The sequence below is a fragment of the Penaeus japonicus genome, unplaced genomic scaffold (assembly GCF_977035675.1).
Source record: "Penaeus japonicus unplaced genomic scaffold, GWHDUDI00000001_assembly GWHDUDI00000016, whole genome shotgun sequence".
Taxonomy (NCBI): domain Eukaryota; kingdom Metazoa; phylum Arthropoda; class Malacostraca; order Decapoda; family Penaeidae; genus Penaeus; species Penaeus japonicus.
The window spans coordinates 18,045,331-18,072,830 of record NW_028234418.1 but is presented as its reverse complement, the minus strand read 5'-3'; positions in this window follow the sequence as shown (position 1 = coordinate 18,072,830).

Sequence of the window (27,500 nt, the reverse complement as noted above, 5' to 3'; positions counted from 1 at the left end):
TCTACTTTGGAACACGTCGCATGCAAAGTAAAATTCAATAACACGTATCTGACTATATGCTCAGCTTACTGTCCACCTGATAAAAGGTTAATCTATGATGAGCTTTTTGCTATTCAGGACAGTCTGCCAAACAATAAATTAATTCTAGGTGATTTCAATGCTCGTCATACATCTTGGGGTTCCCTGCGGGTGAATGGTAGAGGTGAGCAAGTAGTTAAGTTGATCAACGACTCTGATCTGGTTCTTCTAAATGATGGTAGTCCAACGCGAATAGACGATAATACCGGTAATTTGAGCTTTATTGACCTATCACTGGTTTCCTCAACACTAGCAGCCAAGTGCCTGTGGCACACCATTGACGACTCGTTGGGAAGCGATCACCTTCCTATTTGTATTCAATATTCATGCGACACCACGAGGACGCCTTCAGCACCCAAATTTAACGTAAAAAGAGCAGATTGGGTCGCCTTCACAAGGAGCGTCAAGCTCGAAGTTGTTGGAGAAACCATTGATGATAAAGTAAACAGTGTTCAAAATTGTATTATAAATGCAGCAATGGCAACCATTCCTAAGACTTCGACAGATAGCGTTAAGCATAGAGTTCCATGGTGGACACCAGATTGCCGCAGGGCGCTATGTGAACGAAATAGGGCCTACAGGCTTTTCCATAATAATATCACAACTGAGAACTTTCGCAAATACAAACAAGCGAGAGCTAGGGCTCGTAGAACAATCAGACAAGCCAAAAGAGACTCCTGGCGAAGCTTTGTCTCTACGATCAACAGCAATACAAAGTTATCAGAGGTTTGGTCCACAGTAAATAGAATAAATAGAAAAAAGACATCAAATAAAATCAGAAATATCATTCATGAGGGAAGTAATTATGACTCACCTAGAGACATTGCTAACACAATCGCCAGGCAGTTCTCTTATACAAGCAGCTCGGAAAACTACAACCCTGCATTCCTGACCACCAAGGAAGCAGCCGAGCTGCAACCAATTCACTTTGCCACAGGAGATAATTTTGATTACAATAAAGACCTTACAATGAATGAGCTTGTCCGAGCCCTAGAAGCCTGTAGAGGAACATCCCCAGGCCCCGATGAGATTCGATATGAGATGATAAAGCATCTTAATCATGATGACATGATTAAGTTGCTAGAAGTGTACAATGATATTTGGAAAAGCCAGACTTTTCCAAATTCATGGCACTTCGCCCACATCATTCCCATATTGAAAGGAGGGGGAAATCCCAGATCCGCCATCTCTTACCGCCCAATTGCGTTGACAAGTTGCTTATGCAAGGTCATGGAAAGAATTGTTAATAGTAGGCTATTGCATTTTTTAAATACCAGAAATTTACTAGTTGACGAGCAGTGCGGCTTCCGAAAGGGACGCCAAACTCTCGATCAGCTAGTAAAACTGGAAAGTCACATTCATGAGGCATTTGCCAAAAAGCATTTTCTGATATCAGTATTTTTAGACATAGAAAAAGCCTACGACATGACTTGGCGACATGGCCTACTCAGAAAACTTTATGCTTTCGGATTACGTGGAAACTTGCCTTGTTTCATCCAAAATTTCATTTCTGACAGAACGTTTTCTGTCAAATTGTTTTCTGACAATGTCACTTTCTCGGACATTTTTGTCCAGGCAAACGGGGTCCCACAAGGAAGTGTCTTGTCTCCCACCTTATTTCTGTGTATAATAAACGACATTTTACCATCTCCTCCTCGAAATCTTAAATACTCACTGTACGCCGATGATTGTGCATTATGGCACTCCAGCAATAATGCAGAGTTCTCGGCAAATCAGATCCAATTGGCACTGGATATGATTCATAACTGGGGCCTCCAGTGGGGTTTTAAGTTTTCCATTAAAAAGAGTATTGGCGTGGTTTTTACACATAGGAGAAAGCCCAACATCAGGCTAACTCTAGACAACCATCCAATACCTATTCAAAATTCAGCTAGATTTCTTGGACTACTCTTTGATAGTAGATTGAATTGGAAAGACCACATTGGTCAATTAAAGAATAAATGTCAAAAAGCACTCAATTTATTAAAGTGCATTTCTGGACACAAATGGGGAGCTGATAGAAAGTCTTTACTGATGTTATATAAATCCCTGATTAGATCTAAAGTAGATTATGGGTCAATCGTGTATGGCTCGGCAACGAGCTCAACTCTGAAAGGTTTGAATGTTGTGCAGAATGCGTGTTTACGAGTCTGTCTTGGAGCCCTTAAGTGCACTCGCACCGAGCGCCTAGAGGTAGAGTCGGGAGTACCTCCCCTCCGTCTTAGACGCGGCCAGCTTGCGCTGACCTATGCCGCGAAGGTAGCCAGGCAGCCCCAACATCCCAACAGGGATGTTTTGCGCCGGCAGGTAGGGCCCCAGTATCGCGGCGGGAAGCCGCTGGGCAATAGACTCCATGACCTCACAGATAAAGTCGGTATAGATCTCTCTACCATCGATACCCTGGTTCAATCAAATATAGCACCGTGGGAAACACCCAATTTTTCTACTGTTGTAGACTGGCTACCATCAGCCAAAGCCACGGTGTCGGAGGTGGAGGTACGCCAGAGGTTCAGAGAGATCCTTATTAAACATCTTTCCTTTTTTCATTTATATACCGACGGGTCCAAGACAGACGAGTGTGTGGGAGCGGGTGTATGGTCGACTGAATGTCAGTTGAGATTTCGATTGCCGAATCATACATCGATCTTTCTTGCTGAACTTTTTGCAATAGATAAAGCTTTAGATTTTGCCCTATCGACGACCCACGATAGAATAGTCATTTTTTCAGACTCGTTAAGTTCAATTAAAGCCATTAAATCACTAGAAACCACCTATAATGAAATACAGGGTAATATCATTCGTAAAATGCATAGTGCCAATAAATCAATCAAACTGATATGGGTACCTGGACATTCGGGTATCCATGGTAATGAACAGGCTGACAAACTAGCCGGGTCGACTGGCGATCTGGAGCCTGGTATTATCCGCACAGATCTCAGGTGTTTTGTCTCTTTTATAAAAGCAAAAATCCATCTCCTGTGGCAGAGTGAGTGGACCGACCTCACAATAAATAACAAAAATAAAGAAGAAATTAAAATGTGGGAAACAGCATATAGAAAAAACAGAAGAGAAGAAGTGGTAATTGCCCGAATCAGGGTAAACGCCACACGGTATACCCACCTGGATCCTTACATGGAGAAAAGCTTCCCTCCACAGTGTGGCATGTGCAATAGAATCATGACCATATCACACATCATGACAACATGCCACAAATACACAAATTATAGACAAAAAATTAAAAATTACTTTCAAATTAAAAACATAGACTATAATATTAAAAATTTACTTTCTGACAACGAAAGAATAATTAGTAAAGTAATCACTTTTCTAAAGGAGACAAAACTTTATGACCTTATATAGATTGATAAAATAAAATGGAATCATTGGCTTAATAACCTTGGCCTGTGCCGCTGGTTGATAGCCAATAAATCCAACAAGCAAGCAAGCAAGTGGATCATCCACTCGTGTATGAGACTTTGAATGCCTCACACCTTGTTTCTTTATAAAAAACGCAGCAGCAATAAACCATAAGTCTTGTGACACAGGAGCTACCCTGGTTTCGGGGCCTCTTGTCTTGCTTGGCATTATTGTTTCTGTGTTTTCGTAGCGTAAACTAGTCGAGTAAACGCTGGTTTCAGACTTTTTTGCACTTCTAGTGCCTTGCCTGCACCTTCAGTGCTTTGTTATTTGAAGGTAGCACGAGCCTACAGTAGAGTAGACAGCCCCCACCCCAGACCCGCAGCTCTCTTCTACTCCAGGGTAGCCCTTACGGGCTGACCCCTGGGTAGGGAGGCCCAGTAGTCTGGGGCGTCCTTTGGGCGCAACTTTTCTCTCCTCCTAAATTTTTTCCATATTTCTGTGTGACTTTCCTGAGCCTACGGGAGTCTCCTTGTGAGCTCCTGTATTCGCTTGGGGGGTGGGCACCAACTTACCGTCCCTCGCACTAGGCAGGTTCGGCGGTTGGAAGGTGTCTTACACACAACTCCGATCCCTTAGTTGGTACTGGAGAACGCAACCAGGCTTCCACTAAGGGGGGGTGAGGACGATTAACTAAAAGACGTGTTTTATTGTATCCTCTCTTAGCTATTGGGATTAGGTTGATCCAAAAGTTAAGGGAAAAGGTAGTCCCCTCAGGACAACGGGCTTTGGCCCAGGGTTCGGACCTGGTCCGATACCCAGTATGATTGACTCCCCGGCTACCCTTCCTCCTCCCCAAGGAGGAGGGGCGACTCAGAACCATTCTAAGACCACTTTGACCAGTAATGGAACCCCGACCAATGACCGACCCAGACGACACATTAATATCCCTCCCCAGAACGCAAGGTGCGTGAACATCCGTTGCATGAAAGAAAATCAATCCTTGCAGAATGTCAACCCCTTTATCATTAAGAAGGTCCTTGATGGTCAAGTGGGAGGCAGTTTTGATTTTGTCCGAAAGTTGCGAGATGGTAGCCTCCTTGTGAAAGTGCAATTTAAGTCTCAGGTTAACGATTTACTTAAGCTGACGCAGATTCATGACATTACAGTAAAAGTAACTATTCCTGTTGGCCCAAATACCTGTAAGGGAGTAATCTTTCACAGGGATTTGAGGACAATGGAAGAAAGCGAAATTCTTGATGCCATGAATGACCAAAACGTTGTGGACGTAAATTGCATGACCAAGAAAGATGGGAATGCGCGAACAAAGACCGGATTGTGTTTCTTGACCTTTGCTTCAAATAAAATTCCAAGTACTGTCAAAATCGGATATGAGATTGTTCAAGTACGACCTTACATTCAAAAGCCAATGCGGTGTAATAGATGCCAAAAATTTGGACACACCTCATTAAGATGCAATGATAAGGACAGTAACAAATTCACTTGCGGTAAATGTACTGGAGATCACGATACCACTGAATGTACGGAAAAGACCCTCAAGTGTGCTAACTGTGGAGGTCCCCATCAGTCAGGTTCTGCTGAATGCAGTAGCCTGAAGAAGGAGACTGAGACATTAGCATACATGAGAGAACACGATGTTAGCTACCGTGAGGCCAAGAAGAAAGTGGAAGGTTTGACAAGCAAACCCAATACTTCTTACGCCTCAGCAGTAACTAACACTGTTTCCAGTGCAAGCAGTGTTAATCAGCAGCTCGCAGTTAAGGACCAGGAAATTGCAGAATTGAAAGAAACGGTAAAGGACTTAATGAATCAGATTAAAGAATTGAATAAGACAATTAAAGAAATTGCTGAATCAACCCAGCAAAAACAGCATCTTAAGGAGGTCGATACCAAATCACAATCCGGATCGCACCTTCTCGTCCAGGCGACCCCCACTAGAACTTCGTCTGGTGGTAGTTCTGCTCGTAAGAGCAGATCATCCTCCGCCGGGCGTCTCTCTGGTGGAGGGGAGCAGGCCATGGAGACTACTGTCTCCAAAAATTCCCGAGAGAGGCCCTCGGGAAGCGAGGGAGAGGAGGAAGCGCCTCCCTCCCAAAAAAAGAAAATAAAAACCACCGGACAAGGCACTTCCAAACCCCATAAAACGTAATCCACGCGTATACCATCATACAATGGAACTGTCGAAGTCTTAGATCAAAAGTAAACTCTCTTAGATTATTAGCCTCGTCCTATGCTCCCGATATTATCGTACTACAAGAAAGCCATTTAAACGACCAAGTCTCTGACGAGGTCGTATCGCTAAGAAACTACCATCTTTGTAGAAAAGACCGAGAGGGAAGGGGTGGAGGCGGAGTCGCCATGTACATCCACCAGAATCTCCCTTTCATTGAAGTGACGATTAATTCTACTTTGGAACACGTCGCATGCAAAGTAAAATTCAATAACACGTATCTGACTATATGCTCAGCTTACTGTCCACCTGATAAAAGGTTAATCTATGATGAGCTTTTTGCTATTCAGGACAGTCTGCCAAACAATAAATTAATTCTAGGAGATTTCAATGCTCGTCATACATCATGGGGTTCCCCACGGGTGAATGGTAGAGGTGAGCAAGTAGTTAAGTTGATCAACGACTCTGATCTGGTTCTTCTAAATGATGGTAGTCCAACGCGAATAGACGATAATACCGGTAATTTGAGCTTTATTGACCTATCACTGGTTTCCTCAACACTAGCAGCCAAGTGCCTGTGGCACACCATTGACGACTCGTTGGGAAGCGATCACCTTCCTATTTGTATTCAATATTCATGCGACACCACGAGGACGCCTTCAGCACCCAAATTTAACGTAAAAAGAGCAGATTGGGTCGCCTTCACAAGGAGCGTCAAGCTCGAAGTTGTTGGAGAAACCATTGATGATAAAGTAAACAATGTTCAAAATTGTATTATAAATGCAGCAATGGCAACCATACCTAAGACTTCGACAGATAGCGTTAAGCATAGAGTTCCATGGTGGACACCAGATTGCCGCAGGGCGCTATGTGAACGAAATAGGGCCTACAGGCTTTTCCATAATAATATCACAAATGAGAACTTTCGCAAATACAAACAAGCGAGAGCTAGGGCTCGTAGAACAATCAGACAAGCCAAAAGAGACTCCTGGCGAAGCTTTGTCTCTACGATAAACAGCAATACTAAAATTTCAGAGGTTTGGTCCACAGTCAATAGAATCAATAGAAAAAAACAATCAATAAAAATCAGAAACATCTTACATGAGGGAATAATTATGATGAACCTAGAGACATTGCTAACACAATCGCCAGGCAGTTCTCTTATACAAGCAGCTCGGAAAATTACAACCCTGCATTCCTGACCACCAAGGAAGCAGCCGAGCTGCAACCAATTCACTTTGCCACAGGAGATATTTTTGATTACAATAAAGATCTAACAATGAATGAGCTTGTCCGAGCCCTAGAAGCCTGTAGAGGAACATCCCCAGGCCCCGATGAGATTCGATATGAGATGATAAAGCATCTTAATCATGATGACATGATTAAGTTACTAGAAGTGTACAATGATATTTGGAAAAGCCAGACTTTTCCAAATTCATGGCACTTCGCCCACATCATTCCCATATTGAAAGGAGGGGGAAATCCCAGATCCGCCATCTCTTACCGCCCAATTGCGTTGACAAGTTGCTTATGCAAGGTCATGGAAAGAATTGTTAATAGTAGGCTATTGCATTTTTTAAATACCAGAAATTTACTAGTTGACGAGCAGTGCGGCTTCCGAAAGGGACGCCAAACTCTCGATCAGCTAGTAAAACTGGAAAGTCATATTCATGAGGCATTTGCCAAAAAGCATTTTTTGATATCAGTATTTTTAGACATAGAAAAAGCCTACGACATGACTTGGCGACATGGCCTACTCAGAAAACTTTATGCTTTCGGATTACGTGGAAACTTGCCTTGTTTTATCCAAAATTTCATTTCTGACAGAACGTTTTCTGTCAAATTATTTTCTGACAACGTCACTTTCTCGGACATTTTTGTCCAGGCAAACGGGGTCCCACAAGGAAGTGTCTTGTCTCCCACATTATTTTTATGTATTATAAATGACATTTTACCATCTCCTCCTCGGAATCTTAAATACTCACTGTACGCCGATGATTGTGCATTATGGCACTCCAGCAATAATGCAGAGTTCTCGGCAAATCAGATCCAATTGGCACTGGATATGATTCATAACTGGGGCCTCCAGTGGGGTTTTAAGTTTTCCATTAGAAAGAGTATTGGCGTGGTTTTTACACATAGGAGAAAGCCCAACATCAGGCTAACTCTAGACAACCATCCAATACCTATTCAAAATTCAGCTAGATTTCTTGGTCTACTCTTTGATAGTAGATTAAATTGGAAAGACCACATTGGTCAGTTAAAGAATAAATGTCAAAAAGCACTTAATTTATTAAAGTGCATTTCTGGACACAAATGGGGAGCTGATAGAAAGTCTTTACTGATGTTATATAAATCCCTGATTAGATCTAAAGTAGATTATGGGTCAATCGTGTATGGCTCGGCAACGAGCTCAACTCTGAAAGGTTTGAATGTTGTGCAGAATGCGTGTTTACGCGTCTGTCTTGGAGCCCTTAAGTGCACTCGCACCGAGCGCCTAGAGGTAGAGTCGGGAGTACCTCCCCTCCGTCTTAGACGCGGCCAGCTTGCGCTTACCTATGCCGCAAAGGTAGCCAGGCAGCCCCAACATCCCAACAGGGATGTTTTGCGCCGGCAGGTAGGGCCCCAGTATCGCGGCGGGAAGCCGCTGGGCAATAGACTCCATGACCTCACAGAAAAAGTCGGTATAGATCTCTCTACCATCGATACCCTGGTTCAGTCAAATATAGCACCGTGGGAAACACCCAATTTTTCTACTGTTGTAGACTGGCTACCATCAGCCAAAGCCACGGTGTCGGAGGTGGAGGTACGCCAGAGGTTCAGAGAGATCCTAATTAAACATCTTTCCTTTTTTCATTTATATACCGACGGGTCCAAGACAGACGAGTGTGTGGGAGCGGGTGTATGGTCGACTGAATGTCAGTTGAGATTTCGATTGCCGAATCATACATCGATCTTTCTTGCCGAACTTTTTGCAATAGATAAAGCTTTAGATTTTGCCCTATCGACGACCCACGATAGAATAGTCATTTTTTCAGACTCGTTAAGTTCAATTAAAGCCATTAAATCACTAGAAACCACCTATAATGAAATACAGGGTAATATCATTCGTAAAATGCATAGTGCCAATAAATCAATCAAACTGATATGGGTACCTGGACACTCGGGTATCCATGGTAATGAACAGGCTGACAAACTAGCCGGGTCGACTGGCGATCTGGAGCCTGGTATTATCCGCACAGATCTCAGGTGTTTTGTCTCTTTTATAAAAGCAAAAATCCATCTCCTGTGGCAGAGTGAGTGGACCGACCTCACAATCAGAAAATTCAAAAATGAAATCGAAATGTGGGACACAGCCCACAGGAAGAACAGAAGGGAGGAGGTGGTATTGGCTCGGCTGCGGGTCAATGCCACAAGATATACCCACCTTACTCCCTATATGAACAAAAATTTCCCTCCACAGTGTGGTCAATGCAACAGACCCTTCTCAATACCACACTATCTAATATCATGCCAAATATATAATAGACAAAGACAAAAAATAAAAAACTATTTACAAATAAAAAATATAGAACTAAATATAAACAATTTACTATCAGATAATGAAAAAATAATTAGTAAAGTAATCACTTTTTTAAAGGAGACAAAACTTTATGACCTTATATAGATTGATAAAATAAAATGGAATCATTGGCTTAATAACCTTGGCCTGTGCCGCTGGTTGATAGCCAATAAATCCAACAAGCAAGCAAGCAAGGATCATCACTCGTGTATGAGACTCTTTTGGCCTCACACTGCTCTTAAAAACATAGAAGCAATAAGTAAAAAATCTGGTGCCACTGGAACTACCCTGTCTCAGGGCTTCTAGTCTCGCTAGATCTTGTTGTTTCTTTGTTATCTAAAGTAAAAACTAAAGTAAAGTACTGTACTTACAGTTTTTTCTGCTTTGCCTGCACCTTCAGTGCTTTATTTTGAAGGTGACACGAGACTACAAGTAGGAGTAGTCAGCCCCCACCCCAGACCCGCAGCTCTCTTCTACCACAGGGTAGCCCTTATGGGCTGACCCCTGGGTAGGGAGGCCCAGTAGTCTGGGGCGTCCTTTGGGCGCAACTTTTCTCTCTCCCTGAATTTTTCTATTCTTCTGTGTGACTTTCCTGAGCCTACGGGAGTCTCCTTGTGAGCTCCTGTATTCGCTTGGGGGGTGGGCACCAACTTACCGTCCCTCGCACTAGGCAGGTTCGGCGGTTGGAAGGTGTCTTACACACAACTCCGATCCCTTAGTTGGTACTGGAGAACGCAACCAGGCTTCCACTAAGGGGGGGTGAGGACGATTAACTAAAAGACGTGTTTTATTTTATCCTCTCTTAGCTATTGGGATTAGGTTGATCCAACAGTTAAGGGAAAAGGTAGTCCCCTCAGGACAACGGGCTTTGGCCCAGGGTTCGGACCTGGTCCGATACCCAGTATGATTGACTCCCCGGCTACCCTTCCTCCTCCCCAAGGAGGAGGGGCGACTCAGAACTCCTCTAAGACCACTAAGACTAATAATGGAACCCCGACCAATGACCGACCCAGACGACACATTGATATCCCTCCAGAGAACGCAAGGTGCTTGAACATACGATGCGTGAAAGAAAATCAATCCCTGCAGAATGTCAACCCCTTTATCATCAAGAAGGTCCTTGATGGTCAAGTGGAAGGCGGTTTTGATTTTGTCCGAAAATTGCGAGATGGCAGCCTCCTTGTTAAAGTACAATTTAAGTCTCAGATTAAGGATTTGCTTAAACTGACGCAAATTCATGACCTCGGCGTAAAAGTAACTATTCCTGTTGGCCCAAATACCTGTAAGGGAGTAATCTTTCACAGGGATTTGAGGACAATGGAAGAAAGTGAAATTCTTGATGCCATGAAAGACCAGAGCGTAGTTGACGTAAATTGTATGTCAAAGAAAGATGGGAATGTGCGAACAAAGACCGGATTGTGTTTCTTGACTTTTTCTTCACCAAAAATTCCTAGTACAGTTAAAATCGGATATGAGATTGTTCAAGTAAGACCTTATATTCAAAAGCCAATGCGGTGTAATAGATGCCAAAAATTTGGACACACCTCATTAAGATGCATGGATAAGGACAGTAACAAATTCACTTGCGGTAAATGTACTGGAGATCACGATACCACTGAATGCACGGAAAAGACACTCAAGTGTGCTAACTGTGGAGGTCCCCATCAGTCAGGCTCTGCTGATTGCAGTAGCCTGAAGAAGGAGACTGAGACATTAGCATACATGAGAGAGCACGAAGTTAGCTACCGTGAGGCCAAAAAGAAAGTGGAAGGTTTGACAAGCAAACCCAATACTTCTTACGCCTCAGCAGTAACTAACAATGTTTCCAGTGCAATCAGTGTTAGTCAGCAGCTCGCAGTTAAAGACAAGGAAATTTCCGATTTGAAAGAAACAGTAAAGGACTTGATGAATCAGATTAAAGAATTAAATAAGACAATTAAAGAAATTGCTGAATCAACCCAGCAAAAACAGCATCTTAAGGAGGTCGATACCAAATCACAATCCGGATCGCACCTTCTAGTCCAGGCGACCCCCACTAGAACTTCGTCTGATGGTAGTTCTGCTCGTAAGAGCAGATCATCCTCCGCCGGGCGTCTCTCTAGTGGAGGGGAGCAGGCCATGGAGACTACTGTCTCCAAAAATTCCCGAGAGAGGCCCTCGGGAAGCGAGGGAGAGGAGGAGGCGCCTCCCTCCCAAAAAAAGAAAATAAAAACCACCGGACAAGGCACTTCCAAACCCCATAAAACGTAATCCACGCGTATACCATTATACAATGGAACTGTCGAAGTCTTAGATCAAAATTAAATTCCCTTAGATTATTAGCCTCGTCCTATGCTCCCGATATTATCGTACTACAAGAAAGCCATTTAAACGACCAAGTCTCTGACGAGGTCGTATCGCTAAGAAACTACCATCTTTGTAGAAAAGACCGAGAGGGAAGGGGTGGAGGCGGAGTCGCCATGTACATCCACCAGAATCTCCCTTTCATTGAAGTGACGATTAATTCTACTTTGGAACACGTCGCATGCAAAGTAAAATTCAATAACACGTATCTGACTATATGCTCAGCTTACTGTCCACCTGATAAAAGGTTAATCTATGATGAGCTTTTTGCTATTCAGGACAGTCTGCCAAACAATAAATTAATTCTAGGTGATTTCAATGCTCGTCATACATCTTGGGGTTCCCTGCGGGTGAATGGTAGAGGTGAGCAAGTAGTTAAGTTGATCAACGACTCTGATCTGGTTCTTCTAAATGATGGTAGTCCAACGCGAATAGACGATAATACCGGTAATTTGAGCTTTATTGACCTATCACTGGTTTCCTCAACACTAGCAGCCAAGTGCCTGTGGCACACCATTGACGACTCGTTGGGAAGCGATCACCTTCCTATTTGTATTCAATATTCATGCGACACCACGAGGACGCCTTCAGCACCCAAATTTAACGTAAAAAGAGCAGATTGGGTCGCCTTCACAAGGAGCGTCAAGCTCGAAGTTGTTGGAGAAACCATTGATGATAAAGTAAACAGTGTTCAAAATTGTATTATAAATGCAGCAATGGCAACCATACCTAAGACTTCGACAGATAGCGTTAAGCATAGAGTTCCATGGTGGACACCAGATTGCCGCAGGGCGCTATGTGAACGAAATAGGGCCTACAGGCTTTTCCATAATAATATTACCAACGAGAACTTTCGCAAATACAAACAAGCGAGAGCTAGGGCTCGTAGAACAATTAGACAAGCCAAAAGAGACTCCTGGCGAAGCTTTGTCTCTACGATTAACAGCAACACAAAGTTATCAGAGGTTTGGTCCACAGTGAATAGAATCAATAGAAAAAAATCATCAACTAAAATCAGAAACATTATTTATGAGGGAATTAATTATGATGAACCTAGAGACATTGCTAACACAATCGCCAGGCAGTTCTCTTATACAAGCAGCTCGGAAAATTACAACCCTGCATTCCTGACCACCAAGGAAGCAGCCGAGCTGCAACCAATTCACTTTGCCACAGGAGATATTTTTGATTACAATAAAGATCTAACAATGAATGAGCTTGTCCGAGCCCTAGAAGCCTGTAGAGGAACATCCCCAGGCCCCGATGAGATTCGATATGAGATGATAAAGCATCTTAATCATGATGACATGATTAAGTTGCTAGAAGTGTACAATGATATTTGGAAAAGCCAGACTTTTCCAAATTCATGGCACTTCGCCCACATCATTCCCATATTGAAAGGAGGGGAAATCCCAGATCCGCCATCTCTTACCGCCCAATTGCGTTGACAAGTTGCTTATGCAAGGTCATGGAAAGAATTGTTAATAGTAGGCTATTGCATTTTTTAAATACCAGAAATTTACTAGTTGACGAGCAGTGCGGCTTCCGAAAGGGACGCCAAACTCTCGATCAGCTAGTAAAACTGGAAAGTCACATTCATGAGGCATTTGCCAAAAAGCATTTTTTGATATCAGTATTTTTAGACATAGAAAAAGCCTACGACATGACTTGGCGACATGGCCTACTCAGAAAACTTTATGCTTTCGGATTACGTGGAAACTTGCCTTGTTTCATCCAAAATTTCATTTCTGACAGAACATTTTCTGTCAAATTATTTTCTGACAACGTCACTTTCTCGGACATATTTGTCCAGGCAAACGGGGTCCCACAAGGAAGTGTCTTGTCTCCAACATTATTTTTATGTGTAATAAATGACATTTTACCATCTCCTCCTCGGAATCTTAAATACTCACTGTACGCCGATGATTGTGCATTATGGCACTCCAGCAATAATGCAGAGTTCTCGGCAAATCAGATCCAATTGGCACTGGATATGATTCATAACTGGGGCCTCCAGTGGGGTTTTAAGTTTTCCATTAAAAAGAGTATTGGCGTGGTTTTTACACATAGGAGAAAGCCCAACATCAGGCTAACTCTAGACAACCATCCAATACCTATTCAAAATTCAGCTAGATTTCTTGGTCTACTCTTTGATAGTAGATTGAATTGGAAAGACCACATTGGTCAGTTAAAGAATAAATGTCAAAAAGCACTCAATTTATTAAAGTGCATTTCTGGACACAAATGGGGAGCTGATAGAAAGTCTTTACTGATGTTATATAAATCCCTGATTAGGTCTAAAGTAGATTATGGGTCAATCGTGTATGGCTCGGCAACGAGCTCAACTCTGAAAGGTTTGAATGTAGTACAGAATGCGTGTTTACGAGTCTGTCTTGGAGCCCTTATGTGCACTCGCACCGAGCGCCTAGAGGTAGAGTCGGGAGTACCTCCCCTCCGTCTTAGACGCGGCCAGCTTGCGCTGACCTATGCCGCAAAGGTAGCACGGCAGCCCCAACATCCCAACAGGGAGGTTTTGCGCCGGCAGGTAGGGCCCCAGTATCGCGGCGGGAAGCCGCTGGGCAATAGACTCCATGACCTCATAGAAAAAGTCGGTATAGATCTCTCTACCATCGATACCCTGGTTCAATCAAATATAGCACCGTGGGAAACACCCAATTTTTCTACTGTTGTAGACTGGCTACCATCAGCCAAAGCCACGGTGTCGGAGGTGGAGGTACGCCAGAGGTTCAGAGAGATCCTAATTAAACATCTTTCCTTTTTTCATTTATATACCGACGGGTCCAAGACAGACGAGTGTGTGGGAGCGGGTGTATGGTCGACTGAATGTCAGTTGAGATTTCGATTGCCGAATCATACATCGATCTTTCTTGCCGAATTATTTGCAATTGATAAAGCTTTAGATTTTGCCCTATCGACGACCCACGATAGAATAGTCATATTTTCAGACTCGTTAAGTTCAATTAAAGCCATTAAATCACTAGAAACCACCTATAATGAAATACAGGGTAATATCATTCGTAAAATGCATAGTGCCAATAAATCAATCAAACTGATATGGGTACCTGGACACTCGGGTATCCATGGTAATGAACAGGCTGACAAACTAGCCGGGTCGACTGGCGATCTGGAGCCTGGTATTATCCATACAGATCTCAGGTGTTTTGTCTCTTTTATAAAAGCAAAAATCCATCTCCTGTGGCAGAGTGAGTGGACCGACCTCACAATGCACAACAAAACAAAAGAAAAAATAGAAACGTGGGACACAGCCCACAGAAAATACAGAAGGGAGGAGGTGGTGTTGGCCCGCCTCAGGGTAAACACAACAAGACTTACACACCTCACTCCCTACATAGAAAAAAGATTCCCTCCTCAATGCCAACACTGCAATAGAACTTTATCAATAAACCATATACTTATAACATGCAATCAATACAATAACCAAAGACAAAAAATAAAAAATTACTTACAAATCAAAAATATTGAATTGAATATAAAAAATCTACTTTCTGATAATGAAAAAATAATAAGTAAAGTAATCACTTTTTTAAAGGAGACAAAACTTTATGACCTTTTATAGATTGATAAAATAAAATGGAATCATTGGCTTAATAACCTTGGCCTGTGCCGCTGGTTGATAGCCAATAAATCCAACAAGCAAGCAAGCAAGCAAGCCTGGATCATCACACTCGTGTATGAGACTCTTTTGGCCTCACACTGTACTCAAAACATAGAAGCAATAAGTAAAATATCTGGTGCCACTGGAACTACCCTGTCTCAGGGCTTCTAGTCTCGCTAGATCTTGTTGTTTCTTTGTTCTTTAAAGTAAAATAATAAAGTAAATTACTGTATTTACAGTTTTTGTGCTTTGCCTGCACCTTCAGTGCTTTATTTTGAAGGTGACACGAGACTACAGTAGAAGTAGTCAGCCCCCACCCCACACCCGCAGCACTCTTCTACCACAGGCTAGCCCTTACGGGCTGACCCCTGGCAGGGAGGCCCAGTAGTCTGGAGCGTCCTTTGGGCGCAACTCTTCTTCCCCTGAATTTTTCTATCTTTCCGTGTGACTTTCCTGAGCCTACCGGAGTTTCCTTGTCAGCTCCTGTATTCGCTTGGGGGGTGGGCACCAACTTACCGTCCCTCGCACTAGGCAGGTTCGGCGGTTGGAAGGTGTCTTACACACAACTCCGATCCCTTAGTTGGTACTGGAGAACGCAACCAGGCTTCCACTAAGGGGGGGTGAGGACGCTTAACGATAAGACTTGTTTATTTTTATCCTCTCTTAGCTATTGGGATTAGGTTGATCCAACAGTTAAGGGAAAAGGTAGTCCCCTCAGGACAACGGGCTTTGGCCCAGGGTTCGGACTTGGTCCGATACCCAGTATGATTGACTCCCCGGCTACCCTTCCTCCTCCCCAAGGAGGAGGGGCGACTCAGAACTCCTCTAAGACCACTAAGACTAATAATGGAACCCCGACCAATGACCGACCCAGACGACACATTGATATCCCTCCCCAGAACGCAAGGTGCGTGAACATCCGATGCATGAATGAAAATCAATCCTTGCAGAATGTCAACCCCTTTATCATCAAGAAGGTCCTTGATGGTCAAGTGGAAGGCGGTTTTGATTTTGTCCGAAAATTGCGAGATGGCAGCCTCCTTGTTAAAGTACAATTTAAGTCTCAGATTAAGGATTTGCTTAAACTGACGCAAATTCATGACCTCAGCGTAAAAGTAACTATTCCTGTTGGCCCAAATACCTGTAAGGGAGTAATCTTTCACAGGGATTTGAGGACAATGGAAGAAAGTGAAATTCTTGATGCCATGAAAGACCAGAGCGTAGTTGACGTAAATTGTATGTCAAAGAAAGATGGGAATGTGCGAACAAAGACCGGATTGTGTTTCTTGACTTTTTCTTCACCAAAAATTCCTAGTACAGTTAAAATCGGATATGAGATTGTTCAAGTAAGACCTTATATTCAAAAGCCAATGCGGTGTAATAGATGCCAAAAATTTGGACACACCTCATTAAGATGCATGGATAAGGACAGTAACAAATTCACTTGCGGTAAATGTACTGGAGATCACGATACCACTGAATGCACGGAAAAGACACTCAAGTGTGCTAACTGTGGAGGTCCCCATCAGTCAGGCTCTGCTGATTGCAGTAGCCTGAAGAAGGAGACTGAGACATTAGCATACATGAGAGAGCACGATGTTAGCTACCGTGAGGCCAAAAAGAAAGTGGAAGGTTTGACAAGCAAACCCAATACTTCTTACGCCTCAGCAGTAACTAACAATGTTTCCAGTGCAATCAGTGTTAGTCAGCAGCTCGCAGTTAAAGACAAGGAAATTTCCGATTTGAAAGAAACAGTAAGGGACTTGATGAATCAGATTAAAGAATTGAACAAGACAATTAAAGAAATTGCTGAATCAACCCAGCAAAAACAGCATCTTAAGGAGGTCGATACCAAATCACAATCTGGATCGCACCTTCTAGTCCAGGCGACCCCCACTAGAACTTCGTCTGGTGGTAGTTCTGCTCGTAAGAGCAGATCGTCCTCCGCCGGGCGTCTCTCTGGTGGAGGGGAGCAGGCCATGGAGACTACTGTCTCCAAAAATTCCCGAGAGAGGCCCTCGGGAAGCGAGGGAGAGGAGGAGGCGCCTCCCTCCCAAAAAAAGAAAATAAAAACCACCGGACAAGGCACTTCCAAACCCCATAAAACGTAATCCACGCGTATACCATTATACAATGGAACTGTCGAAGTCTTAGATCAAAATTAAACTCTCTTAGATTATTAGCCTCGTCCTATGCTCCCGATATTATCGTACTACAAGAAAGCCATTTAAACGACCAAGTCTCTGACGAGGTCGTATCGCTAAAAAACTACCATCTTTGTAGAAAAGACCGAGAGGGAAGGGGTGGAGGCGGAGTCGCCATGTACATCCACCAGAATCTCCCTTTCATTGAAGTGACGATTAATTCTACTTTGGAACACGTTGCATGCAAAGTAAAATTCAATAACACGTATCTGACTATATGCTCAGCTTACTGTCCACCTGATAAAAGATTAATCTATGATGAGCTTTTTGCTATTCAGGACAGTCTGCCAAACAATAAATTAATTCTAGGTGATTTTAATGCTCGTCATACATCATGGGGTTCCCTGCGGGTGAATGGTAGAGGTGAGCAAGTAGTTAAGTTGATCAACGACTCTGATCTGGTTCTTCTAAATGATGGTAGTCCAACGCGAATAGACGATAATACCGGTAATTTGAGCTTTATAGACCTATCACTGGTTTCCTCAACACTAGCAGCCAAGTGCCTGTGGCACACCATTGACGACTCGTTGGGAAGCGATCACCTTCCTATTTGTATTCAATATTCATGCGACACCACGAGGACGCCTTCAGCACCCAAATTTAACGTAAAAAGAGCAGATTGGGTCGCCTTCACAAGGAGCGTCAAGCTCGAAGTTGTTGGAGAAACCATTGATGATAAAGTAAACAGTGTTCAAAATTGTATTATAAATGCAGCAATGGCAACCATACCTAAGACTTCGACAGATAGCGTTAAGCATAGAGTTCCATGGTGGACACCAGATTGCCGCAGGGCGCTATGTGAACGAAATAGGGCCTACAGGCTTTTCCATAATAATATCACAAATGAGAACTTTCGCAAATACAAACAAGCGAGAGCTAGGGCTCGTAGAACAATCAGACAAGCCAAAAGAGACTCCTGGCGAAGCTTTGTCTCTACGATAAATAGCAATACTAAAATTTCAGAGGTTTGGTCCACAGTCAATAGAATTAATAGAAAAAAACAATCAATAAAAATCAGAAACATCTTACATGAGGGAAATAATTATGATGAACCTAGAGACATTGCTAACACAATCGCCAGGCAGTTCTCTTATACAAGCAGCTCGGAAAACTACAACCCTGCATTCCTGACCACCAAGGAAGCAGCCGAGCTGCAACCAATTCACTTTGCCACAGGAGATAATTTTGATTACAATAAAGACCTTACAATGAATGAGCTTGTCCGAGCCCTAGAAGCCTGTAGAGGAACATCCCCAGGCCCCGATGAGATTCGATATGAGATGATAAAGCATCTTAATCATGATGACATGATTAAGTTGCTAGAAGTGTACAATGATATTTGGAAAAGCCAGACTTTTCCAAATTCATGGCACTTCGCCCACATCATTCCCATATTGAAAGGAGGGGGAAATCCCAGATCCGCCATCTCTTACCGCCCAATTGCGTTGACAAGTTGCTTATGCAAGGTCATGGAAAGAATTGTTAATAGTAGGCTATTGCATTTTTTAAATACCAGAAATTTACTAGTTGACGAGCAGTGCGGCTTCCGAAAGGGACGCCAAACTCTCGATCAGCTAGTAAAACTGGAAAGTCATATTCATGAGGCATTTGCCAAAAAGCATTTTTTGATATCAGTATTTTTAGACATAGAAAAAGCCTACGACATGACTTGGCGACATGGCCTACTCAGAAAACTTTATGCTTTCGGATTACGTGGAAACTTGCCTTGTTTTATCCAAAATTTCATTTCTGACAGAACGTTTTCTGTCAAATTATTTTCTGACAACGTCACTTTCTCGGACATTTTTGTCCAGGCAAACGGGGTCCCACAAGGAAGTGTCTTGTCTCCCACATTATTTTTATGTATTATAAATGACATTTTACCATCTCCTCCTCGGAATCTTAAATACTCACTGTACGCCGATGATTGTGCATTATGGCACTCCAGCAATAATGCAGAGTTCTCGGCAAATCAGATCCAATTGGCACTGGATATGATTCATAACTGGGGCCTCCAGTGGGGTTTTAAGTTTTCCATAAGAAAGAGTATTGGCGTGGTTTTTACACATAGGAGAATGCCCAACATGAGGCTAACTCTAGACAACCATCCAATACCTATTCAAAATTCAGCTAGATTTCTTGGTCTACTCTTTGATAGTAGATTAAATTGGAAAGACCACATTGGTCAGTTAAAGAATAAATGTCAAAAAGCACTTAATTTATTAAAGTGCATTTCTGGACACAAATGGGGAGCTGATAGAAAGTCTTTACTGATGTTATATAAATCCCTGATTAGATCTAAAGTAGATTATGGGTCAATCGTGTATGGCTCGGCAACGAGCTCAACTCTGAAAGGTTTGAATGTTGTGCAGAATGCGTGTTTACGAGTCTGTCTTGGAGCCCTTAAGTGCACTCGCACCGAGCGCCTAGAGGTAGAGTCGGGAGTACCTCCCCTCCGTCTTAGACGCGGCCAGCTTGCGCTGACCTATGCCGCGAAGGTAGCCAGGCAGCCCCAACATCCCAACAGGGATGTTTTACGCCGGCAGGTAGGGCCCCAGTATCGCGGCGGGAAGCCGCTGGGCAATAGACTCCATGACCTCACAGAAAAAGTCGGTATAGATCTCTCTACCATCGATACCCTGGTTCAATCAAATATAGCACCGTGGGAAACACCCAATTTTTCTACTGTTGTAGACTGGCTACCATCAGCCAAAGCCACGGTGTCGGAGGTGGAGGTACGCCAGAGGTTCAGAGAGATCCTAATAAAACATCTTTCCTTTTTTCATTTATATACCGACGGGTCCAAGACAGACGAGTGTGTGGGAGCGGGTGTATGGTCGACTGAATGTCAGTTGAGATTTCGTTTGCCGAATCATACATCGATCTTTCTTGCCGAACTTTTTGCAATAGATAAAGCTTTAGATTTTGCCCTATCGACGACCCACGATAGAATAGTCATTTTTTCAGACTCGTTAAGTTCAATTAAAGCCATTAAATCACTAGAAACCACCTATAATGAAATACAGGGTAATATCATTCGTAAAATGCATAGTGCCAATAAATCAATCAAACTGATATGGGTACCTGGACACTCGGGTATCCATGGTAATGAACAGGCTGACAAACTAGCCGGGTCGACTGGCGATCTGGAGCCTGGTATTATCCGCACAGATCTCAGGTGTTTTGTCTCTTTTATAAAAGCAAAAATCCATCTCCTGTGGCAGAGTGAGTGGACCGACCTCACAATCAGAAAATTCAAAAATGAAATAGAAATGTGGGACACAGCCCACAGGAAGAACAGAAGGGAGGAGGTGGTATTGGCTCGGCTTCGGGTCAATGCCACAAGACATACCCACCTTACTCCCTACATGAATAAAAATTTCCCTCCACAGTGTGGCCAATGCAACAGACCTTTCACAATACCACACTTTTTAACATCATGTCAAGCATATAATATACAAAGACAAAAAATAAAAACTTTTTACAAATTAAAAATATTGAATGTAATATAAACAATTTACTATCAGATAATGAAAAAATAATTAGTAAAGTAATCACTTTTTTAAAGGAGACAAAACTTTATGACCTTCTTTAGATTGATAAAATAAAATGGAATCATTGGCTTAATAACCTTGGCCTGTGCCGCTGGTTGATAGCCAATAAATCCAACAAGCAAGCAAGGATCATCACACACTCGTGTATGAGACTCTGAATGCCTCACACCCTGTTCCCATAACACAGCAACAAAAAATTATAAGTCTTGTGACACAGGAGCTACCCTGGTTTCCGGGGCCTCTCGTCTTGCTCGACATTTTTGTTTCTGTGTTTTAAAGTAAATCAAAGTCGAGTAAAACCTGTTTTTTCAGACTTTTGCACTTTTAGTGCCTTGCCTGCACCTTCAGTGCTTTGTTATTTGAAGGTAGCACGAGCCTACAGTAGAGTAGTCAGCCCCCACCCCAGACCCGCAGCTCTCTTCTACCTCAGGGTAGCCCTTACGGGCTGTGACCCCTGGGTAGGGAGGCCCAGTAGTCTGGGGCGTCCTTTGGGCGCAACTTTTCTCTCCTCCTAAATTTTTTCCATTCTTCTGTGTGACTTTCCTGAGCCTACGGGAGTCTCCTTGTGAGCTCCTGTATTCGCTTGGGGGGTGGGCACCAACTTACCGTCCCTCGCACTAGGCAGGTTCGGCGGTTGGAAGGTGTCTTACACACAACTCCGATCCCTTAGTTGGTACTGGAGAACGCAACCAGGCTTCCACTAAGGGGGGGTGAGGACGCTTAACGATAAGACTTGTTTTATTTTATCCTCTCTTAGCTATTGGGATTAGGTTGATCCAAAAGTTAAGGGAAAAGGTAGTCCCCTCAGGACAACGGGCTTTGGCCCAGGGTTCGGACCTGGTCCGATACCCAGTATGATTGACTCCCCGGCTACCCTTCCTCCTCCCCAAGGAGGAGGGGCGACTCAGAACTCCTCTAAGACCACTAAGACTAATAATGGAACCCCGACCAATGACCGACCCAGACGACACATTGATATCCCTCCAGAGAATGCAAGGTGCTTGAACATACGATGCGTGAAAGAAAATCAATCCCTGCAGAATGTCAACCCCTTTATCATCAAGAAGGTCCTTGATGGTCAAGTGGAAGGCGGGTTTGATTTTGTCCGAAAATTGCGAGATGGCAGCCTCCTTGTTAAAGTACAATTTAAGTCTCAGATTAAGGATTTGCTTAAACTGACGCAAATTCATGACCTCAGCGTAAAAGTAACTATTCCTGTTGGCCCAAATACCTGTAAGGGAGTAATCTTTCACAGGGATTTGAGGACAATGGAAGAAAGTGAAATTCTTGATGCCATGAAAGACCAGAGCGTAGTTGACGTAAATTGTATGTCAAAGAAAGATGGGAATGTGCGAACAAAGACCGGATTGTGTTTCTTGACTTTTTCTTCACCAAAAATTCCTAGTACAGTTAAAATCGGATATGAGATTGTTCAAGTAAGACCTTATATTCAAAAGCCAATGCGGTGTAATAGATGCCAAAAATTTGGACACACCTCATTAAGATGCATGGATAAGGACAGTAACAAATTCACTTGCGGTAAATGTACTGGAGATCACGATACCACTGAATGCACGGAAAAGACACTCAAGTGTGCTAACTGTGGAGGTCCCCATCAGTCAGGCTCTGCTGATTGCAGTAGCCTGAAGAAGGAGACTGAGACATTAGCATACATGAGAGAGCACGATGTTAGCTACCGTGAGGCCAAAAAGAAAGTGGAAGGTTTGACAAGCAAACCCAATACTTCTTACGCCTCAGCAGTAACTAACAATGTTTCCAGTGCAATCAGTGTTAGTCAGCAGCTCGCAGTTAAAGACAAGGAAATTTCCGATTTAAAAGAAACAGTAAGGGACTTGATGAATCAGATTAAAGAATTGAACAAGACAATTAAAGAAATTGCTGAATCAACCCAGCAAAAACAGCATCTTAAGGAGGTCGATACCAAATCACAATCCGGATCGCACCTTCTAGTCCAGGCGACCCCCACTAGAACTTCGTCTGGTGGTAGTTCTGCTCGTAAGAGCAGATCGTCCTCCGCCGGGCGTCTCTCTGGTGGAGGGGAGCAGGCCATGGAGACTACTGTCTCCAAAAATTCCCGAGAGAGGCCCTCGGGAAGCGAGGGAGAGGAGGAGGCGCCTCCCTCCCAAAAAAAGAAAATAAAAACCACCGGACAAGGCACTTCCAAACCCCATAAAACGTAATCCACGCGTATACCATTATACAATGGAACTGTCGAAGTCTTAGATCAAAATTAAACTCTCTTAGATTATTAGCCTCGTCCTATGCTCCCGATATTATCGTACTACAAGAAAGCCATTTAAACGACCAAGTCTCTGACGAGGTCGTATCGCTAAAAAACTACCATCTTTGTAGAAAAGACCGAGAGGGAAGGGGTGGAGGCGGAGTCGCCATGTACATCCACCAGAATCTCCCTTTCATTGAAGTGACGATTAATTCTACTTTGGAACACGTCGCATGCAAAGTAAAATTCAATAACACGTATCTGACTATATGCTCAGCTTACTGTCCACCTGATAAAAGATTAATCTATGATGAGCTTTTTGCTATTCAGGACAGTCTGCCAAACAATAAATTAATTCTAGGTGATTTTAATGCTCGTCATACATCATGGGGTTCCCTGCGGGTGAATGGTAGAGGTGAGCAAGTAGTTAAGTTGATCAACGACTCTGATCTGGTTCTTCTAAATGATGGTAGTCCAACGCGAAAAGACGATAATACCGGTAATTTGAGCTTTATTGACCTATCACTGGTTTCCTCAACACTAGCAGCCAAGTGCCTGTGGCACACCATTGACGACTCGTTGGGAAGCGATCACCTTCCTATTTGTATTCAATATTCATGCGACACCACGAGGACGCCTTCAGCACCCAAATTTAACGTAAAAAGAGCAGATTGGGTCGCCTTCACAAGGAGCGTCAAGCTCAAAGTTGTTGGAGAAACCATTGATGATAAAGTAAACAGTGTTCAAAATTGTATTATAAATGCAGCAATGGCAACCATACCTAAGACTTCGACAGATAGCGTTAAGCATAGAGTTCCATGGTGGACACCAGATTGCCGCAGGGCGCTATGTGAACGAAATAGGGCCTACAGGCTTTTCCATAATAATATCACAAATGAGAACTTTCGCAAATACAAACAAGCGAGAGCTAGGGCTCGTAGAACAATCAGACAAGCCAAAAGAGACTCCTGGCGAAGCTTTGTCTCTACGATAAACAGCAATACTAAAATTTCAGAGGTTTGGTCCACAGTCAATAGAATCAATAGAAAAAAACAATCAATAAAAATCAGAAACATCTTACATGAGGGAAATAATTATGATGAACCTAGAGACATTGCTAACACAATCGCCAGGCAGTTCTCTTATACAAGCAGCTCGGAAAATTACAACCCTGCATTCCTGACCACCAAGGAAGCAGCCGAGCTGCAACCAATTCACTTTGCCACAGGAGATAATTTTGATTACAATAAAGATTTAACAATGAATGAGCTTGTCCGAGCCCTAGAAGCCTGTAGAGGAACATCCCCAGGCCCCGATGAGATTCGATATGAGATGATAAAGCATCTTAATCATGATGACATGATTAAGTTGCTAGAAGTGTACAATGATATTTGGAAAAGCCAGACTTTTCTAAATTCATGGCACTTCGCCCACATCATTCCCATATTGAAAGGAGGGGGAAATCCCAGATCCGCCATCTCTTACCGCCCAATTGCGTTGACAAGTTGCTTATGCAAGGTCATGGAAAGAATTGTTAATAGTAGGCTATTGCATTTTTTAAATACCAGAAATTTACTAGTTGACGAGCAGTGCGGCTTCCGAAAGGGACGCCAAACTCTCGATCAGCTAGTAAAACTGGAAAGTCACATTCATGAGGCATTTGCCAAAAAGCATTTTTTGATATCAGTATTTTTAGACATAGAAAAAGCCTACGACATGACTTGGCGACATGGCCTACTCAGAAAACTTTATGCTTTCGGATTACGTGGAAACTTGCCTTGTTTCATCCAAAATTTCATTTCTGACAGAACGTTTTCTGTCAAATTATTTTCTGACAACGTCACTTTCTCGGACATTTTTGTCCAGGCAAACGGGGTCCCACAAGGAAGTGTCTTGTCTCCAACATTATTTTTATGTGTAATAAATGACATTTTACCATCTCCTCCTCGGAATCTTAAATACTCACTGTACGCCGATGATTGTGCATTATGGCACTCCAGCAATAATGCAGAGTTCTCGGCAAATCAGATCCAATTGGCACTGGATATGATTCATAACTGGGGCCTCCAGTGGGGTTTTAAGTTTTCCATTAAAAAGAGTATTGGCGTGGTTTTTACACATAGGAGAAAGCCCAACATCAGGCTAACTCTAGACAACCATCCAATACCTATTCAAAATTCAGCTAGATTTCTTGGACTACTCTTTGATAGTAGATTAAATTGGAAAGACCACATTGGTCAGTTAAAGAATAAATGTCAAAAAGCACTTAATTTATTAAAGTGCATTTCTGGACACAAATGGGGAGCTGATAGAAAGTCTTTACTGATGTTATATAAATCCCTGATTAGGTCTAAAGTAGATTATGGGTCAATCGTGTATGGCTCGGCAACGAGCTCAACTCTGAAAGGTTTGAATGTAGTACAGAATGCGTGTTTACGAGTCTGTCTTGGAGCCCTTATGTGCACTCGCACCGAGCGCCTAGAGGTAGAGTCGGGAGTACCTCCCCTCCGTCTTAGACGCGGCCAGCTTGCGCTGACCTATGCCGCAAAGGTAGCCAGGCAGCCCCAACATCCCAACAGGGATGTTTTGCGCCGGCAGGTAGGGCCCCAGTATCGCGGCGGGAAGCCGCTGGGCAATAGACTCCATGACCTCACAGAAAAAGTCGGTATAGATCTCTCTACCATCGATACCCTGGTTCAATCAAATATAGCACCGTGGGAAACACCCAATTTTTCTACTGTTGTAGACTGGCTACCATCAGCCAAAGCCACGGTGTCGGAGGTGGAGGTACGCCAGAGGTTCAGAGAGATCCTAATTAAACATCTTTCCTTGTTTCATTTATATACCGACGGGTCCAAGACAGACGAGTGTGTGGGAGCGGGTGTATGGTCGACTGAATGTCAGTTGAGATTTCGATTGCCGAATCATACATCGATCTTTCTCGCCGAATTATTTGCAATTGATAAAGCTTTAGATTTTGCCCTATCGACGACCCACGATAGAATAGTCATCTTTTCAGACTCGTTAAGTTCAATTAAAGCCATTAAATCACTAGAAACCACATATAATGAAATACAGGGTAATATCATTCGTAAAATGCATAGTGCCAATAAATCAATCAAACTGATATGGGTACCTGGACACTCGGGTATCCATGGTAATGAACAGGCTGACAAACTAGCCGGGTCGACTGGCGATCTGGAGCCTGGTATTATCCGCACAGATCTCAGGTGTTTTGTCTCTTTTATAAAAGCAAAAATCCATCTCCTGTGGCAGAGTGAGTGGACCGACCTCACAATCAGAAAAATAAAAAATGAAATAGAAATGTGGGACACAGCCCACAGGAAAAACAGAAGGGAGGAGGTGGTATTGGCTCGGCTTCGGGTCAATGCCACACGTATAACCCACCTCACTCCCTACATAGAAAAGAAATTCCCTCCACAGTGTGACCACTGTGATAGACATTTAACAGTGGCACACATCCTGATATTTTGCCAAAAATACATAAATAAAAGACAGAATATAAAAAATTATTTACAAATCAAAAATATAGAATTAAATATAAACAATTTACTATCTGACAATGAAAAAATAATAAGCAAAGTAATCACTTTTCTAAAGGAGACAAAACTTTATGACCTTATATAGATTGATAAAATAAAATGGAATCATTGGCTGAATGACCTTGGCATGTGCCGCTGGTTGATAGCCAATAAATCCAACAAGCAAGCAAGCATAGCCACTTGTAGATGAGCCTAGCTCGGCAACAGCACTGCTCACAACCTGTGCCCTTTTGGCACTTGTTGTCTTTTTACTCTTTTATTGTATTTTATTGTTTTTACAAGGGTTGTGGCCATAGGCTAAATTCATGGCCAGCCAAAAGACAGATTTTGAATATAGAAGGAGGAGAGACCTTTTGTGTTGAATATATATATATAATAATAAACTTTGATGATCGGAAATATTTCTCTTTTTATATCTTTTAAGTATCTTTTGAGACTTGATTTGAGAAACACTGAAACAAGAATGTTTGCCTGACTCTAGCCACGCCTGCTCGGCAATGTCCTGTGTAGGAACTCTTTCTTTCCACATACAAACTGACATGCACTCATACACATACATAACATACATTTTACACGTCTTCAACTGTCTCGCACATACACGGGTGCTGATCCCTTATCAGCTGGTGGCAGCCTACCCCTACACAGGACAAGGGTTCACGTTACCATAGATTCAATCGGGATTTTACTTTGGGGCAAGGGAATGTCTCGGGGAATCACTACAATGGACCTTACCTATGTGTTCTTAGCAGAACAGTGATAGCGAATTTTT